Consider the following 17,629-nt stretch of genomic DNA (forward strand, 5'->3'; position numbering starts at 1 on the left):
TGTATCTGCCCCCACAATTTCTGCAGGCAGTGCGTTCCACGCACCCACCACTATCTGTGTAAAAAAACTTACCCCTGATGTCGCCCTTATACCTTCCTCCAGTCACCTTAAAATTATGTCCCATCGTGTTAGCCATTGTCGCCCTGGGAAAAAGTCTCTGACTGTCCACTCGATCGATGCCTCTTATCATCTTGTGCACCTCTATCAGGTCACCTCTCATCCTCCTTCTCTCCAAAGAGAAAAGCCCTAGCTCACTCAACTTATGATAGAATTTTGCATTAATATAGAAAGTGACTAATTCAATTGAATCTAAATAATAGAAACTGAAGTTACAAGGGTCAGATTGGGAAACCACATGGAAGGGAGTGACAGTGGACAGAACATGGCTGGCATTTAAAGTAGTAATAGATAATTTTCAAAAATACTCATTCCTTTAAGACACAGCCGGAAATGTGGTCTTCTCTTGCATTATAGGAGAAATTAAGGAAGATGTTACATTTACAGAAAAGAAGTTGTCTAGGGCATCTGCCCCTTATTCTGAAACTACACCCTCTAGTTCTAGATACCAACACTTGTGAAAATATTTTCTTAGCATCCACCTTGTCAATTCCTTCAGAATCTTACCTACTTGTGTTGAGATTTATAAAACACCTCCTTAAATGCCCCACACTGCTGATCTACCGTCTTTATTTGGCTTTCCCAGTCCACTTATGCCAACTGTGTCCTCATTCCATTGTAATTGTCTTTATTTAAGAAACTTTCAAGTTTATCTGCCTCAAACTGAATTTGTAATGCTACTGTTCTCTGATCACAGTTTGCTGAGAGTGCAGCTTAATACGTGGCTAAGGATATGGTGCTTGAAGAGTGTAAGAAACGCAAGAGAACACTTAAGAGAGAAATCAGGACGGCTAAAAGAGGACATGAGGTTGCTCTGGCAGACAAGGTGAAAGAGAATCCAAAGGGTTTCCATAGCTATATTAAGACCAAAAGGATAGCAAGGAACAAAGTTGGTCCTCTTGAAGATCAGTGTGGTCATCTATGTGTGGAGTCAAAAGAGATGGGGGAGATTTTAAATGGATTTTTTGTATCTGTGTTTACTCGGGAGACAGACACAGAGTCTATAGAATTGAGGAAAAATAGTAGTGAGGTCTCCAGAGGTTTCCATAGTGAGGTTTCCATATCCGGATTACATAAGAGTAGGTGCTTGCTGTCTTGAGGCAAATTAGGGTGGATAAATTCCCAGGGCCTGATGAGGTGTCCCCTTGGACCTTGTGGGAGGCTAGTAGAGAAATTGCAGGGGCCCTGGCAGAGATATTTAAAACATCCTTAGCTACAGGTGAGGTGCTGGAGGACTGGAGGATAGCTAATGTTGTTCTGTTGTTTAAGAAAGGCTCCAAGAATAAGCCGGGAAATTATAGGCTGGTGAACCTGACGTCAGTCGTGGGTAAATTATTGGAAGGTATTCTGAGGGACAGGATATATAAGTATTTGGATAGACAGGGCCTGATTAGGGATAGTCAACATGGCTTTGTGTGTGGAAGGTCATGTCTAACCAATCTAATAGGTTTTTTCGAGGAGGTTACCAGGAAGGTAGTGGATGTTGTTTACATGGACTTTAGCAAGGCCTTTGATAAAGTCCCGCATGGGAGGCTGCTCCAGAATGTTGAGTCGCTTGGCATTCAGGATGAAGTAGTCAACTGGATTGAATGTTGGTTTAGCGGGAGAAGCCAGAGAGTTGTCTTTCTGACTGGAGGCCTGTGACTAGTGGTGTGCCGCAGGGATCGGTGCTGGGTCCATTGTTGTTTATCATCTATATTAATGATTTAGATGATAATGTGGTAAACTGGATCAGCAAATTTGCAGATGACACCAAGATTGGGGGTGTAGTGCACAGCAAGGAGGGCTATCAAAGTTTGCAAAGTGATCTGGACCAGCTGGGAAAATGGGCTGAAAAATGGCAGATGGAATTTAATGCAGACAAGTATAAGGTGATGCACTTTGGGATGACAAACCAGGGTAAGGCTTGCACAGTGAATGGTCGGGCTCCGAAGTGTGCGGTAGAACAAAGGGACCTGGGAATACAAATCCATAATTCCTTGAAAGTGGCACCACAGGCAGCTAGGGTTGCAAAGAGAGCTTTTGTAACGTTGGCCTTCATAAATCCAGGCATTGAGTACAGGAGTTGGGATATTATGTCGAAGTTGGAGAAGGTATTGCTGAGGCCGAATTTAGAGGATTGTGTGTAGTTCTGGTCACCTGCCTACAGGAAAGATATCAGTAAGCTTGAACGAGTGCAGAGAAAATTTACACAAATGTTGCCAGGACTTGAAGACCTGAGTTACAGGGATCGGTTGAGTAGATTAGGACTTTATTCCCTGGAGTGCAGGAGAATGAGGGGAGATCTTATAGAAGTATACAACATTATGAGGGGTATAGATAGGGTGAATGCATGCAGGCTTTTTCCTCTCAGGTTGGGTGAGACTAAAACTAGAGGTCATAGGTTTAGGGTGAAAGGTGAAATATTTAAGGGGAATCTGAGGAGCAACTACTTCACTCCGAGGGTGGTGCGAGTGTGGAATGAGCTGCCCATGGAAGTGGTAGATGTGGGTTCAATTATAACATTTAAGAGAAGTTTGGGTAGGTACATGGATGAGAGAGGTATGGAGGGCTATGGTCCGGGTGCAGGTAGATAGGACTAGGCAGAAGACCAGGCTAGCATGGACTAGATGGGCCGAAGGGCCTGTTTCTGTGCCGTACTGTTCTATGACTCAATTAAATAAAGAGGAAATAGGCAAAGGAAATATAGTTGGCAACTTGAGAAGAACAATAGGTTGGAAAATCCAAACCTAGCTGTCTGTATAAATCCAGGGGATTAATCTTCATTCTGTCAGTAGTTTTGTGTCAGAATGCCTTTGTGGTACGTAGAAAGATTTCCTGAGCTACTTTTGACAACAGAATGCTCCCTGCTACAGAGAGGCCCCTCTGCAGCTATTGCAAACAGCATCATTGGCTCTCTCTCCATTCTTCTCAAATGCAGCACATCAGTAAAGATACTGAAAGGGGGTTTTTCTGGTGCTTTCCACAGCAGACCCCTGAGAAGCTAATTGTTTATTGAACAAATAATATAGTATTTTCCATTCTGTTGACATTAACCTAATTATTCTACAACTCCTTCTTTAGTAAAAATGAGAGAAATACATTAATAAATCAGCTTTTGTGATTTCAGAATGGGTTTCACAGCCGATGAAGTAATTTTTGAAGTGTAGTCACCACTGTAATGTGGGAAACACAATGGCCATTTTGTGCACAGTGAGCATCAGCGTGAATATAACCAGAGGAGCTTGTTGTTGAACACATACAGGGGCTTCCCAGGTCATGGATAACCTAACTTATAGAAATCTGACTTTACATAAATTCTCCAAGACATTTTTGAAGTATTTTTAAGCTAGGAATAATAATAATAATAAACTGTTTTTCAATATTAATTAATGACTTGATACAGCACATATTCCATCAGCTTAATTATGGGTAGTGTTAGGGTGATTATTCAATGAAATGGAAATAGTTTATTATTGTCACATGTACCAAGGTACAGTGAAAAAACTTGTTTTGCATACCATTTATACAGATCAATTCATTACACAGTGCATTGAGGTAGTAGAAGGTAAAACAATACAGAATGCAAAGTAAAGTGTCACAGCTACAGGGAAAGTGCAGTGCAGGTAGAGGATAAGGGGCAAGGTCATAACAAGGTAGATTGTGAGGTCAAGAATCCATCTTATCATACCATGGAACTGTTCAATAGTCTTAGAACAGCGGGATAGATGCTGTCCTTGAGTCTGGTGGTACGTGCTTTCAGGCTTATGTATCTTTTGCCCGGTGGGAGAAGGGAGAAGAGAGATTGACCCGGGTGGGTGGGGTCTTTGATTGTGCTGACTGCTTTACAGAGGCAGCGAGAGGTGTAGACAGAGTCCATGGAAGGGAGGCTGGCTTCCGTAACGTGCTGAGCTTTGTCCACAACTCTTCGCAGTTTCTTGCGGTCCTGGGAAGAGCAGTTGCCATACCAAGCCAGATAGGATGCTTTCTATGGTGCATCGATAAAAGTTGGTGAGTGTCAAGGGAGACATGCCAAATTTCTTAAGCCTCCTGAGGAAGTAAAGGCGCTAGTGAGCTTTCTTGGCCGTGGCTGGACTAGGACAGGCTATTGGTGATGTTCATTCCTAGGAACTTGAAGCTCTCAACCCTCTCGACCTCAGCACCATTGATGTAGACAGGTGCATGTACACCGCCCCCTTTCCTGAAGTCAATGACCAGCTTTTGTGTTTTGCTGACATTGAGGGAAAGGTTGTTGTTATGACACCATGTCGCTAAGCTCTCTATCTCCTTCCTGTATTCCGACTCATCGTTATTTGAGATACGGCCCACTACGGTGGTATCATCTGCAAACATGGGTGGAGTTAGAGCAGAATCTGGCCATGCAGTCATGAGTCTATAGGGAGTAGAGAAGGGGGCTGAGGACACAGCCGCCTAGGGTACCAGTATTGAGAATAATCGTGCCGGAGGTGTTGCTGCCTATCCTCACTGATTGCGGTCTGTTGGTCAGGAAATCAAGGATCCATTTGCAGAGGGAGGTGTTGAGTCCCAGGTCTCAGAGTTTGGTGATGCGTTTTCTTGGAATTACAGTATTAAAAGTGGAGCTGTAGTCGATAAACGATAATCTAATGTAGTTGTCTTTACTGCCTAGATGCTCCAGAGATGACTGTAGGGCCAGGGAGATGGCATTCGCAATAGACCTGTTTTGACGGTAGGTGAATTGCAGTGGGTCGAGATTGTCTGGGAGCCTGGATCTGATGTGTGCCATGACCAGCATCTCAAAGCACTTCATGATGGTGGATGTCAGAGCCACCGGTCAGTAGGCATTAAGGTACGTTACTTTGTTTTTCTTAGCTACCAGGATGGCAGTGGTCTTCTTAAAGCAGGTGGGAATCCCAGATCGGTTAAAAATGTCTGCAAATGCCCCCACCAGCTGACCTGCACAGGATCTGAGGACATGGCCAGGGACACCACCTGGGCCAGATGCTTTCTGCGGGTTCACTCTCGGGAAGACTGATCTCTCTGGAAGACTGAAATGAAAGAATTATAGCAAGTGTATGATATGGGTAACTATAAAAAGGGACGTTCTGATGACAGAGAAATTGGCTTATGGACAGTTCTCAGCGATGGAACCCTTGTGTAAACTGGGAAGTGTCTGTATTGGTGGAACACCAATGGAGACTTCCCCTGATCTTCTTCAAAATAGTGCAATGGGATCTTTTAACTGAAAGAGTGGAACATCTGCAGTTTACCATCTCATCAGAGAGGTGACACCTCTGACAGAGCAGCACTCCCTCAACACAGCACTGGAGTATCAACCTAAGACTTGTGGGGCAGGTATTTTATACAGTGTGGTAGGTGCCTGGATCGCTCTGCCAGGGCTGGTAGTGGAAGCCGATACGATATAGGCATTCGAGAGGCTTTTAGATAAATGCATGAATATGCAGGGAAGGGGAGGATGTGGATCATATGCATGCAGAAGGGATTAGTTTAATTTGGCATCATGCTTGGCACAAACATCGTGAGCTGCAGGGCCTGTTCCCGTGCTGTACTGTTCTATGTTCGATGTACTATTTTGGACCCAAATCTCTGGAGCTGGAAAAGCAGAGCCTTCTGATTCGAAGGTGAGAGTTTTCTATGATAGGAAATACATTTGCTGTTTGCCAGCCCTCTGACTATGTCTTTCCTTTTCTTAACTTCAGTTATTAAACTTGTGCTCAAATTCCTCCAAAGTCTCTACTCTGTAGTATTTAAAGTCACACCCCAAGTACCAGCCCACTAAAACCTCTGTTTCTTTGACTTCACCCTCTTGTGCCTCTCCTCCTATCTCCCTTCAATGTTAGTGAGTCATGCTAAGAGCTAGCTAGATCCAAAACCACTTCTTTGATTCTCCTCCTTTTCGATCTATGTTTCATAGAACACAGAACAGTACAGCACAGGAACAGGCCCCTTGGCCCACGATGTTGTACCAAACTAATTAAGCTAATGATGCCTAATTAAACAAATCCCTTCTGTCTGCACATGGTCCATATCCTTCCATTCTCTGCATGTTCACAAGCCTATCTAAGAGCCTCTTAAACACCTCTGTGGTTTCTGGCTCCACCACCACCCCTGGCAGTGCATTCCAGGCACCCACCACTCCGTGTTTTTTAAAAGAAAATCTGGCCTACACATATATCTCCTTTGAACTTTCCCACACTCACCTTAAATGCTCACCTTAAATCTTCCTGTAAGATTTCCCTTAAGATCCACTCTTGGGTAGCCCCTTCCAACATCATCTCCTCTGGTCAGCATCCATCTGTCTCCTACACCTGGGTGTTTTCAGCATTAAAGCTGCTTCATTACCGCACACAACAACAGGCAACTTCAGCAGCTGGCTGATCTCGGAGGAAGCTGCAGGCCATGACCTCTGGCTGACTGGCGCTTGGCTCCAAAGTCTGGTGATCCCATGAGGTCCAAATGCAACTGGGGGAAGCAGGCCCCTTGGCCTGAGGTTCATTCCGAGGTTTCTAGAGCCACCATTGCTATTCACAAACACTGGCGTAAAGGATCAAATCCAGGGAGATCGCATGTGTGAGCAATGCCTAAATGATGTTTCTAATTAAACTGGTTTTGTTATAGAAAAAGCCACCTTATTTTTCCAAAAATGTGGTTAAAATTTTAATTATATCTATGCTGTTCTGTAGTGAGAATCACTGCCAAAGTGAATAAGGTCACAAGCAGACTGCTCAGAGACCCCCTTCAGCATCTGGGTCTGACTGTTGATGGTGTGTCACCCCCTGCTGGTTAGGTGATGAATCATCTTGAGTGCTTTCAGAAATAGAATCAGAATCAGGTTTATTATCACTGACATACGACTGAAATTTGTCATTTTGCAGCAGCAGTACAGTGCAAAGATAAAAAAAACTATAAATTACAAAATAAGTAAGTAGTGCATAAAAAGGAACAACGAGGTAGTGTTCATGGGTTCATGGACCATTCAGAAATCTGACGGAGGAAGGGTTGAAAACAGAGCAACAAACAAGATCCTGGAGACGCAAAAGACCGCAGACGCTGGAATCTGGAGCAAAACACAATCCGCTGGAGGAACTCAGAGGGTCGAGCAGTATCTGTGGGAGGAAAGGAATTGTTGACGTTTCGGGTCGAAACCCTGCATCAGGACTGTGAGCGGAGAGGGGAAATGGTCAGTATAAAGAGGAGTATAAAGTCCGTATAAAGCAACCTGCCTATCATGTTCCACACTTTCTCAGTCCACCAATCATCTCCGACTCCTGTCCCACCACTCCCCCTCTCCTCTTTATACTGGCCATCTCCCCTCTCCACTCTCAGTCCTGATGCAGGGTTTCGACCCGAAACGTCAACAATTCCTTTCCTCCCACAGATGCTGCTCGACCCGCTGAGTTCCTCCAGCAGATTGTTTGTTGCTCCAGATTCCAGCATCTGCAGTCTCTTGGCACGGTAGTGTAGCAGTTAGCGTAACGCTGTTACGGTGCCAACGACCTTGGTTCAATTCCCGCCGCTGTCTGTAAGGAGTTTGTACGTTCTCCCTGCGTGGGTTTCCTCCAGGTGCTCCGGTTTCCTCCGGGTGCTCCAGTTTCCTCCCACATTCCAAAGACATAGGGGTTAGGAAGTTGTGGGCATGCTATGTTGGCGCCGGAAGTGTGGCGACACTTGCGGGCTGCTCCCAGAACACTCTATGCAAAAGATGCATTTCACTGTGTGTTTCAATGTACATGTGACTAATAAAGATATCTTATCTAATCTCCTGTTTGAAATCGAGGCTAACAATCTGATAAATTCATCATAATGAATTCTGATCTATGTGGAGGAAGCTTAAGGCAGAATGTTCACACTGGCACTGGAAATATTGGACACAGGGATTACTCTTGATCTGTTACCATGCAACATCATGCAATAACCAGAGGAAATCCTTACCATAGTTTTGGGAAAGAGAATATGATCCCTCACAACTTAAGATGGAATATAAAAGCATACACCATTCACAGTTCATGGAATCAATGCGTCATAGAGTTATACAGTGCTGCCAACCCTATGCACATCAAGCATAAAGTAAACATCTGTTCTACACTCAATGACCAAAACTGCTTTCCCTCTCTCGCTTCCCCCCTACATCTGTTTGTGCTTATAGTCTTTGTCAAATTCATTAACATTCTGGTTCTCTATGTTCCATTTACAGGAAATCTATGCAGTTGAAATTGCTAAAGCAGCCCATTTGGCATAATAGTCTAAGCTGGATGTCACTTCAAATCAGTGTCCTTCCAGCACACTCTCCTCCTGCTATCTCTTCTGAATCAGATTTATTATCACTGACTTATAGGATGTGAAATTTGTTGCTTTCTCCCTCAGTTTTATCCAATTTCCTGTAAAAGGCCTCTTTGCTCTTCACCTCAATTACAGGCACGGTAGCGCAGTGGTTAGTGTAACACTATTACAGCACCAGCGACCCGGGGTCAATTCCCGCCACTGTCTGTAAGGAGTTTGTATGTTCTCCCCGTGTCTGCGTGGGTTTCCTCCGGGTGCTCTGGTTTCCTCCCACATTCCAAAGGTGTATGAGTTAGGAAGTTGTGGGCATGCTATGTTGGTGCCAGAAGTGTGGTGACACCTGTGGGCTGTCCCCAGAACACTCTATGGAAAAGATGCATTTCACTGTGTGTTTCGATGTACGTGTGACTAATAAAGATATCTTATCTTATCTCTTAGCTGCAATGATGAGTTTTTCATTGCCCTGGGTAAGAACACTTCACCTGAATTCAACACTGGTGCCCCACAAAGCTGCGTCGTCAGCCCTCTACTCTACTCCCTATACACTTACAATTGTGTGGCCAGATTGTTCTAACTCCATCTACAAGTTTGCAGATGATACCACTGTTGTGGGCCGTGTCTCAAACAGCGATGAGTCGGAGTACAGGAAGGAGATAGAGAGCTTAGTGGAATGGTGTCATGACAACAACCTTTCCCTCAATGTCAACAAAACTAAAGAGCTGGTCATTGACTTCAGGAAAGGGGGCGGTGTACATGCACCTGTCTACGTCAATGGTGCTGAGGTCGGGAGGGTTGACAGCTTCAAGTTCCTGAGAGTGAACATCACCGACAGCCTGTCCTGGTCAAATCACGTAGATGCCACGGCCAAGAAAGCTCACCAGCGCCTCTACTTCCTCAGGTGGCTAAAGAAATTTGGTTTGTTCCCTTTGACTCTCACCAACTTTTACTGATGCACCGTAGAAAGCATCCTATCTGGATGTATCACGGCTTGGTACGGCAACTGCTCTGCCCAAGACCGCAAGAAGCTGCAGAGAGTTGTGGACACAGTCCAGCGCATCACAGACACCAGCCTCCCCTCCTTGGACTCTTGTCTTTACCTCTCGTTGTCTTGGTGTAGCAGCCAGCATAATCAAAGACCCCACCCACCCAGGACATTCTCTCTTCTCTCCTCTTCCATCAGGTAGAACATACAGGAGCCTGAGGGCTCATACCACCAGACTTAAGGACAGCTTCTACTCCACTGTGATAGGACTATTGAATGGTTCCCTTACACAATGAGATGGACTATGAGCTCACGATCTACCTTTGTTGTGCCCTTGCACCTTATTGCACTGCACTTTCTCTGTAGCTGTGACACTTTACTCTGTAGTGTTATTGTTTTTATCTGTACTACATCAATGCACTCTGTACTGACTCAATGTAACTGCACTGTGTAATGAATTGACCTGTACGATCGGTTTGTAAGACAAGCTTTTCACTTTACCTCAGTACAATTGACAATAATAAACCAATACAAATACCAATACCAATTATTGAATTTGGGAGTTGCTATATTATAAGCCTTGGTTCTGCTCCCAGACACGAGTGGAAACAAATGTCTGTGATGTAGGGACTCAAACCTGAAAAAATAACCGTTTCTTTGTTGCCATCTGACCTGTCAAGGGTTTTCCTTGCATTTTTAATTTTTACTTCAGATTTCCAGCATCTAAATTTTGTTTTATTTTAATCATAGTTTCTATGCCCACCTCATAAAAGGTCTTTACAATTTTAAGGATCTTTATTGCGGGCTGCCCCCCAAAATCACTACGCAAAAGATGTATTTCACTATGTGTTTCGATGTACATGTGACTAATAAAGAGATCTTATCTTATTAGGGACCACTTCTTAGGTTCCACTTTTGAGAGCAAAGATCCCCAACTTGTTCGGTCTTTGCAAGAAGCTGATATGTATCAGTTTTGGCATCATCTTTGTAAATCTACACCTTTGCCAATGTCAATATTGTTTTACTAATGTGAGAACAGAAGAGACAAAATTGGTCTTCCATCGTGGCACTGGCTTCCTGGCTCCTTTTCAACCTGAAGTCATATTTTTGTTTTGTTTTTGGCTGAAGAAACTCAAAATAGTAAGTGGAAAAGTGGAACAGGAGTGGAGAGTGAGTTTTGGGAGAGAATAATATACAGAAACCCAGGAGAGGAGAGACAAAGAGAGGCCGAGGGTTATAGATCACGTTGGATAGTAAGGTGGATGGACAGAAAAGAGGACAAGAATTTATTGGATTAAGAATTTGTTTTACCATTCAAACATGGGATCTGTACATCATTGACATTGGAATGTTTATCATATAAGCTGGAAAACACATACCACCAGGCTCAAGGACAGCTTCTATCTTGCTGTTATCAGACGCTTGAATGGACCTTTCATATGCTAAAGATAAGATATCTTTATTAGTCACATGTAGATCGAAACACACAGTGAAATGCATCTTTTTCGTGGAGTGTTCTGGGGGCAGCCCACAAGTGTCGCCACGCTTCCGGCGCCAACATAGCATGCCCACAACTTCTTAACCCGTACGTCTTTGGAATGTGGGAGGAAACCGGAGCACCCGGAGGAAACCCACGCAGACACGGGGAGAACGTACAAACTCCTTACAGACAGCGGCGGGAATTGAACCCACGTCGCTGGTGCTGTAATAGCGTTGTGCTAACCGCTACACTACCGTGCCTGCCGTCCCACGCGGACATACATCCATTGAAAGAAGTGATAATGCAGAATTCCAAACATTCGTCACCCCCTGAGTGAAGAATATGAGTCACAGAGTCACACAGTGCAGACACAGGCCTCATAGCCGATCATTATCCATGCCGGATATCAAGTATCTATCTACATCAATCCCATTTACCAGTACTTGGCCTGTTGCCTTCTATACTTTGGCAATTCCAGCACTCGTCCATATGCTTCTCCTTTCGGTCTTAAATGACCTACTCCTCATTCTGAGACTGTAACCCTTATTTCTGGACTCCTCTGCTGGGGGGAAACTTTCTCCCTCTATCCACCCTCATTAGCCCTTTAAGAAATGCATATGCTTCAATGAGGTCATGTTTCATTCTTCTGAACTCTACGACAGCCGAGCCCATTCATTCTCTCCTTCTGACAGACCTGGCATCCCAGGAACGAGCTGAGGCACACATTGCAACCACAGTGTTCCAGCAGTGGAGGCGATGGTCTCCTGATTTTGGCAAGGATTTTGGGGAATAAGGGGACAAGTAACTCACTCCTGAACACCTAGCGTATGACCTGCCTTAATCATAGTTCATACTGTTTCCATTCAAACATTATGTCAAGGATTTTCTTATTTCAAAAATAAACTTTATTCATAACAAAATATATATACAAAAAGAAACACTGTCATAGACAGTGAGGCAGGTTGGCAGTGGGTTACAGAATTAAAGTGACAGGCAACTGGACGGTCAGGGTCACTCCAGAAAATTGAAGGCAGGTGCTCCACAAAAACAGATAATCCCATCTGCATTTGGTTTTTCCAATGTAGGGATGACATTGCCAACACTACATTATCCACTACAAAGACTTTTTGGGTGTCTGGATAATGGGATGACAAGAAGTGAAGGGATAGATGTCCATCACCTGGAGTTGCATGGGATCGTATGATAAGATGATGAATGGTTGGTGGGTACAGAAGAGCAGACCAGGGAGTTGCCAAGGGAGTGATCCCTTCAAAGTGCTGCAATAAAGCAAGTATGACCAGCATCAGTCTTGGCCTGGAATTGATAAAAATGTGGATTAGAAGAGTTGGGGTGAGGCTGGGATCTAAATGAGTGAAAGTCTGAAGGAGAAACATTAAACAAAGCTTTCCTTTCAGAATATCCCGAAGTGTTTCACAGCCAAAGACACAAGAGATTGTAGATGCTGGAATATGGAGCAACAAACAATCTGCTGAAGGAACTCAGTGGGTCAAGCAGCATCTGTGGGGGGAGAGGACTTGTCGATGTTTCAGGTCAAAACTCTGCATCAGGAGGTATTTTTGAGGTTAGTCTCTGCCATAATATAGTAAATGCAGCAGCCAATTTTCACACAATCACCTCCCTCAAGCAGCAATATGATAAAGATAATTTACCTTTTAAGAATACCAGGGATAACCACCCAGATCATTACTGGAAAAAGCGCCATTTGAGAAGCACCTGTCCAACTGCCTTTTAAAAGTTGTTATTGTACTTGTCTCAACCACTTCCTCTGGAAGCTCATTCCACGTACATACCCCACTTGTATGAAAAGGTTGCCCCTCAAGTTCCTATTAATTTTATCCCCTCGCACCTTAAACCTTTGCCCTCTTGTTCTTGATTCTGGGAAAAAGACTGAGTGCATTCACCCTACCTATGTCCATCATCCTATCTGGATGTATCACGGCTTGGTACGGCAACTGTTCTGCCCAGGACCGCAAGAAACTGCAGAGAGTTGTAGACACAGCCCAGCGCATCACGGACACCAGCTTCCCCTCCTTGGACTCTGTCTTTACCTCTCGTTGTCTTGGTGTAGCAGCCAGCATAATCAAAGACCCCACCCACCCGGGATATTTTCTCTTCTCTCCTCTTCCATCAGGTAGAAGATACAGGAGCCTGAGGGCACATACCACCACACTTAAGGACAGCTTCTGCCCCACTGTGATAAAACTATTGAACGGTTGACTTATGCAATGAGATGGGCTATGACCTCACCATCTACCTTGTTGCGACTTTGCATCTTATGGCACTGCACTTTCTCTGTAGCTGTGACACTTTACTCTGTACTGTTATTGTTTCTACCTGTACTACATCAATGCACTTTGTACTAACTCAATGTAACTGCACTGTGTAATGAATTGACCTGTACAATCGGTATGCAAGACAAGTTTTTCACTGTACCTCCGTACAAGTGACAATAACAAACCAATACCAATACTTGAGACAATTACTTTAATGACATAGAATTTGGATGAGAAATTGAAGATAAAGCTCTGCAAACTTAAAGTATTGATGCAATTTACCATTTTATAATATTATAGCGAATGTTTACAAAACCACAGCGACTAATTTGGCGAAATTCCGCCTTTGCAGGGCGGCAAAAAGCGAACGCCCGAACAGGGACTTGAACCCTGGACCCTCAGATTAAAAGTCTGATGCTCTACCGACTGAGCTATCCGGGCCCTGAAGAGCGGCGCTGCGCACTACCTATTAAAGGCTACAGCAGCTGCTGCAATACGAATTATTTCGTTAAAGCTGTTTTGTATCGAGAGGAAACCGTGCATCCACGTTATTTGCGCAGCAAACTTATTTTCTAGGTGTCAGATATAGTTGCGAGAAGGCAGCCGCTGAAGTTAGGGGCAAGGGCCGAAGAAAGGGGTCGCGCTGTGACCAATTGGCGCTCGCCATCCTTTAGGCAGGCAGATGGCGACCACATCCGGTGCGCGCCATCTTTGTTGCTGGCAGGCGGCGGCACGGTCGACGGCAGCGGACAAAAAAAATAATGGTCGGGGTTTTATAAGCGGCGGAGTGCAGGTTCTAAGTCCGCTCTTGGTACTGGTTTTCTTTTAACCGTTGTTCGATCGCTGGTTGGGACCGGTGCCTGGTCCGCGGGGTGAGGGGCGCGGGGGAGCGGGCTGGCTTGGTGTCGCTGGCCTCGGCTCCGGCTGGGCCTCGGGCGGCGGGTAGGCCGCGGGGCCTCGGCACTCGCCTGGAAGGCGAGGGCGCCGGGCAACGGCCGGGGACGGCGCCAAGGAGTTCCACACCTGGGCAGGATTCATCCAGGACGCGCAGGGCCTTTGCATTTTATATTTTACCTATATTTTTTTCATTTGTAAAGTCCCCCCTCCCTCCCCCTGTTAATTTATCCCCCCTCCCTCCCCTCTCCCCTCCCCCAGGCATCAGGTGGGTTGCTGTGTTTAACAAGAAGCTCCTTGGAGGGGTTTGGTTCCACATCTATTGCCCACCCTTCCCCATCTCCCCCGTACATCCATTGCCAGCTCCCATTTCACTCAGAGAGCCAGACAGGACACTGCAGATGCTGGAATCTGGGGCAACACTTTATTAATCCCTTTGCAGCTGCTCAACTCCTGCCACAATTTGCAGGAGTCTAATCCCTGAGCTCTCAGGTGATGCAGGTTCCCCACATTTGTTCAGTGGAACCCCTTCAGGCGTTGGAATTAGGAACTGGAGTAACCTGATTCTGTGGAAGGTGGGTGACCAAGTCTGGGTTTGCGAAATCTGACTCCCAGTTGCTTCAGTGGAGGATTATTTTCTGACACTTCCTTCTTCGAAAAACTAATCAGCGTGTTCAGTTTAAAGATGGCCACATGTTGATCTTTTTAACTGTTCTGGGTGATTGCCTTTCATGTTTTGTTATGTTGTGTATTAAGCTACGTAACCTATGTGGAAGGCATTTCTTTTCCCTTTGGCATATAAATCAAATTAATTGTATGAAATTTTTTTGGCAAATCTGCAGTGGGTGGGTAATAATGCAGTTGACAAATACAGCAAATGGTGGTTCAAATAGTAATGGGGGGAAGTGAAATGTAGAATTGGGGTATTTCTGATCAGTTTGCTTAATGGAGTTGTTTGTAGTGTTGCAGCTTCCAAATACTTGCTTTTGCATAATTCTATCCCTAAATTTTTAAGGCCTTTTGTTGCACAACTGTTTAAAGGAGGTTCTGTGAAATAGGAGCTCCTGACCAGAATATTCTGCTAATGAACCCCCCTGATTACCTTCATTTCCCCTTTTCTTGATGAGTACTCTCAGCATTTAATTGGAAAAGTGTGCACTCTCTCAATTGTAACCAAATTTATACCTGAATTGGAGAGCATCTTCTCATTGTGTTTTACTTATTGCCATCCTACCCTCATGGGGTGTTTGGGTTTTGCATGAATGTTTCCAAAAACGTTAGCCTGGATTTCTGTGATATCACAATCTTAATGTCCTCTTGTCTGTTGGCTTCTGCAAACTGACTCTGCATAAACATTTTAACTAAAGATTATGTAGCTATTTGCACAAAACTAAACTGACTTTCAGTGCACTACTAAACAAGTAAAGCACAATGGGGAGTCATTGCTCTTTAAGTCTTGCTCTGAGGAGCTTTAAGCATTACATTGTTAATCGTTTTCAAAATGGCCATTTTGCCTAGTTTTGTTATTAATCTGTGCGTTGACGCTCAGCCCAAAGTTCTGGGAGGAGCTATTCTCGTGGGAACCCTATTCCACGCATGGCCTATTTTTAGGATGTCAAGTTATTAACCAGATGCTGCATCTTTTATTATTCTATCTTGTATTCAGATGGACACCCTAGCCACCAGTTGCTACTGTGTGTTTGGCTCCAAATGTAATTTATTAGTTGAAGAGCTTTTCAGACATTCCCTAGAGATGAGTGGCCGTATAAGTGCCCTTGGTTAGGTTGATTTGTGCCAGGATTACAAGACCCACATCATCTTTCCTGCGGTGCATTACTGTGACCAGTTTACAGCACTTAGTTGCTTTAGCCTCAATATCCTGGGTTGATTAGGGTGATTTTAATCACTTTTTTGTATTCCTGTCATTGAATAGAATCGTTATTAGTAGTTTTCCCTGGCACAACAGAATCTTTCCATTTGGGACCACCCCAGTTTGATGTTAATCCCAATCCACAGCAGTGGGCCAGGTGCTCCTTCTGAATGCAATGTTAGTAACTTCTAATTTTACCTTTTGGTTTTGTGTCATTGTTTGCTGTGTTTGGGGAAAACTACTTGGCTATAGCTAACTCCGGGTAGTAGTGGTGGAAGTATTGAAACTTCCTATTTACAAAGCTGTAGTATCTCCTTTTGCTTAGTGTAATGAATCCATTGGTGTTTATCATGACCTCTTATCAAGAGGCAGAATATTTGATTTTATTGATAGGGGAATTGTCACTAAGCACTCTGCCAAACTCAGACTTGACCCTGTTCCCACAAAAATGGGAGCTCTAATACTTTCTCCAGATAAATTTGCTGCATTGTCCTCTTTAGGCTCACTGATGGTCTTCCTTGATAATATGGGACTTGTGGTCATTTTGGAGATTTGGCTCTAGATAAACACTTGTCTATTCCAATATCTATCCCCTTGGGGGAACATTTCTGGGGACAGAATTCTGCTCATGATTTACCATGGCATTTATGGGACCCAGCACTACTGCTATTGTAGTCCCTGATTCTCCAAGAAGTTGTCCAGGCATGGCTGGCATCTAGCCACAATGAGAGTGTGCAAAGTTAGTCTGGAAATGACCAAAGCAAATGGGGATACTCCAGTGAAATTTCAAGTCGTTTTGAGATTGATGGTTGGGGATTACTACCATGTCAAAAGCAAGCAGGAGAGGCTGCTGACAGATTTGGGGAGGCTGCTTTTGTGTTTTTCTTCAATAGGTGCAGATGACCTGGAGGAGCAGAGTTGGACCCGTGTGTGTTTTGTAGTAAATATATTAGCCGTAATTACGTCAAAAAAAATCGGTAATCCTAGGCCGACCAAGGCTGCGGAATCTCTTGGAAGATTGTTAAGGAAATGGGTTATTTTCCTGTCGGCTGTAACCGTGTAGCTGGGCATCTGCTACACTTTTGAACTTTTTCGGAGGAGTTGATTTTTAATCCCTGGCTTCCTGCAGTTCAACAGAGCAGAAGATGGACTCATTCTAGCACCTTCACGTAGAGTATTTCTAAGGCACTTTGTGTATGCAGATCGCAAATATTTCTACCCAGTGTGTGTGAAGATGGAGATGACACGTGACCATTTATAACCGACGGATTCAGTGTTGGTTGGCCTGCAGGAACACGTTGACTGGAAGACTGATGATAAACACTTGTACAGCTGACCACTCAAAAGGTACATCTACTGGTCCTTTATGATATCTACCTTCACTAGTACAGTATTGGTTTAAACCATCATTTGGTGCATGTGGAATAAAAAATGCCCGTGCAATATTCACCTCACTATTGTTTTCACCTTATTCAGGTAACTCTGCTCTAGTTGATATATCCTTGTATATAATGGATTCAGTAGAGATGACAACAGTTCTCAATAGGTACTTTGAACTGCTACCCATGTTTGTTCATCGTAACATTTGAAATGCTACTTGTGTAATACCTGCTATAACATGGTTGCTATTTCTTCCTACAGCAAGATGCATTTAATAAATTTTCCACCTGGTTTGCTGCCTTGATTATTTTACAATTTATTATAGATCAAGTCACATTGGGGTTTTAAAACCT

At 44.2% G+C, this 17,629-nt stretch overlaps 1 protein-coding gene and 1 non-coding gene across 5 annotated transcripts in view; one reads left to right on the forward strand and one right to left on the reverse strand.

The window, feature by feature from the left end:
* Nucleotides 1–13,500: 13,500 nt before the first annotated feature.
* On the reverse strand, nucleotides 13,501–13,573 carry trnak-uuu (transfer RNA lysine (anticodon UUU)). Its single transcript has one exon. It is a non-coding gene; the product is annotated as a tRNA-Lys (tRNA).
* A 259-nt stretch (nucleotides 13,574–13,832) lies between these two features.
* zc3h11a (zinc finger CCCH-type containing 11A) overlaps nucleotides 13,833–17,629 on the forward strand; it is a 33,614-nt gene continuing 29,817 nt past the window's right edge. For 2 of the 4 annotated variants that reach the window (XM_052034546.1, XM_052034548.1), the window contains exon 1: nucleotides 13,860–17,243. The gene's annotated coding sequence lies outside the window, so the exon portion shown is untranslated. Of the gene's footprint in view, nucleotides 17,244–17,629 lie in introns of all 4 variants that reach the window. The other 2 variants (XM_052034547.1, XM_052034545.1) reach the window with 2 other exon arrangements.

This window comes from Pristis pectinata, chromosome 20 (assembly GCF_009764475.1).
Source record: "Pristis pectinata isolate sPriPec2 chromosome 20, sPriPec2.1.pri, whole genome shotgun sequence".
Lineage (NCBI taxonomy): Eukaryota > Metazoa > Chordata > Chondrichthyes > Rhinopristiformes > Pristidae > Pristis > Pristis pectinata.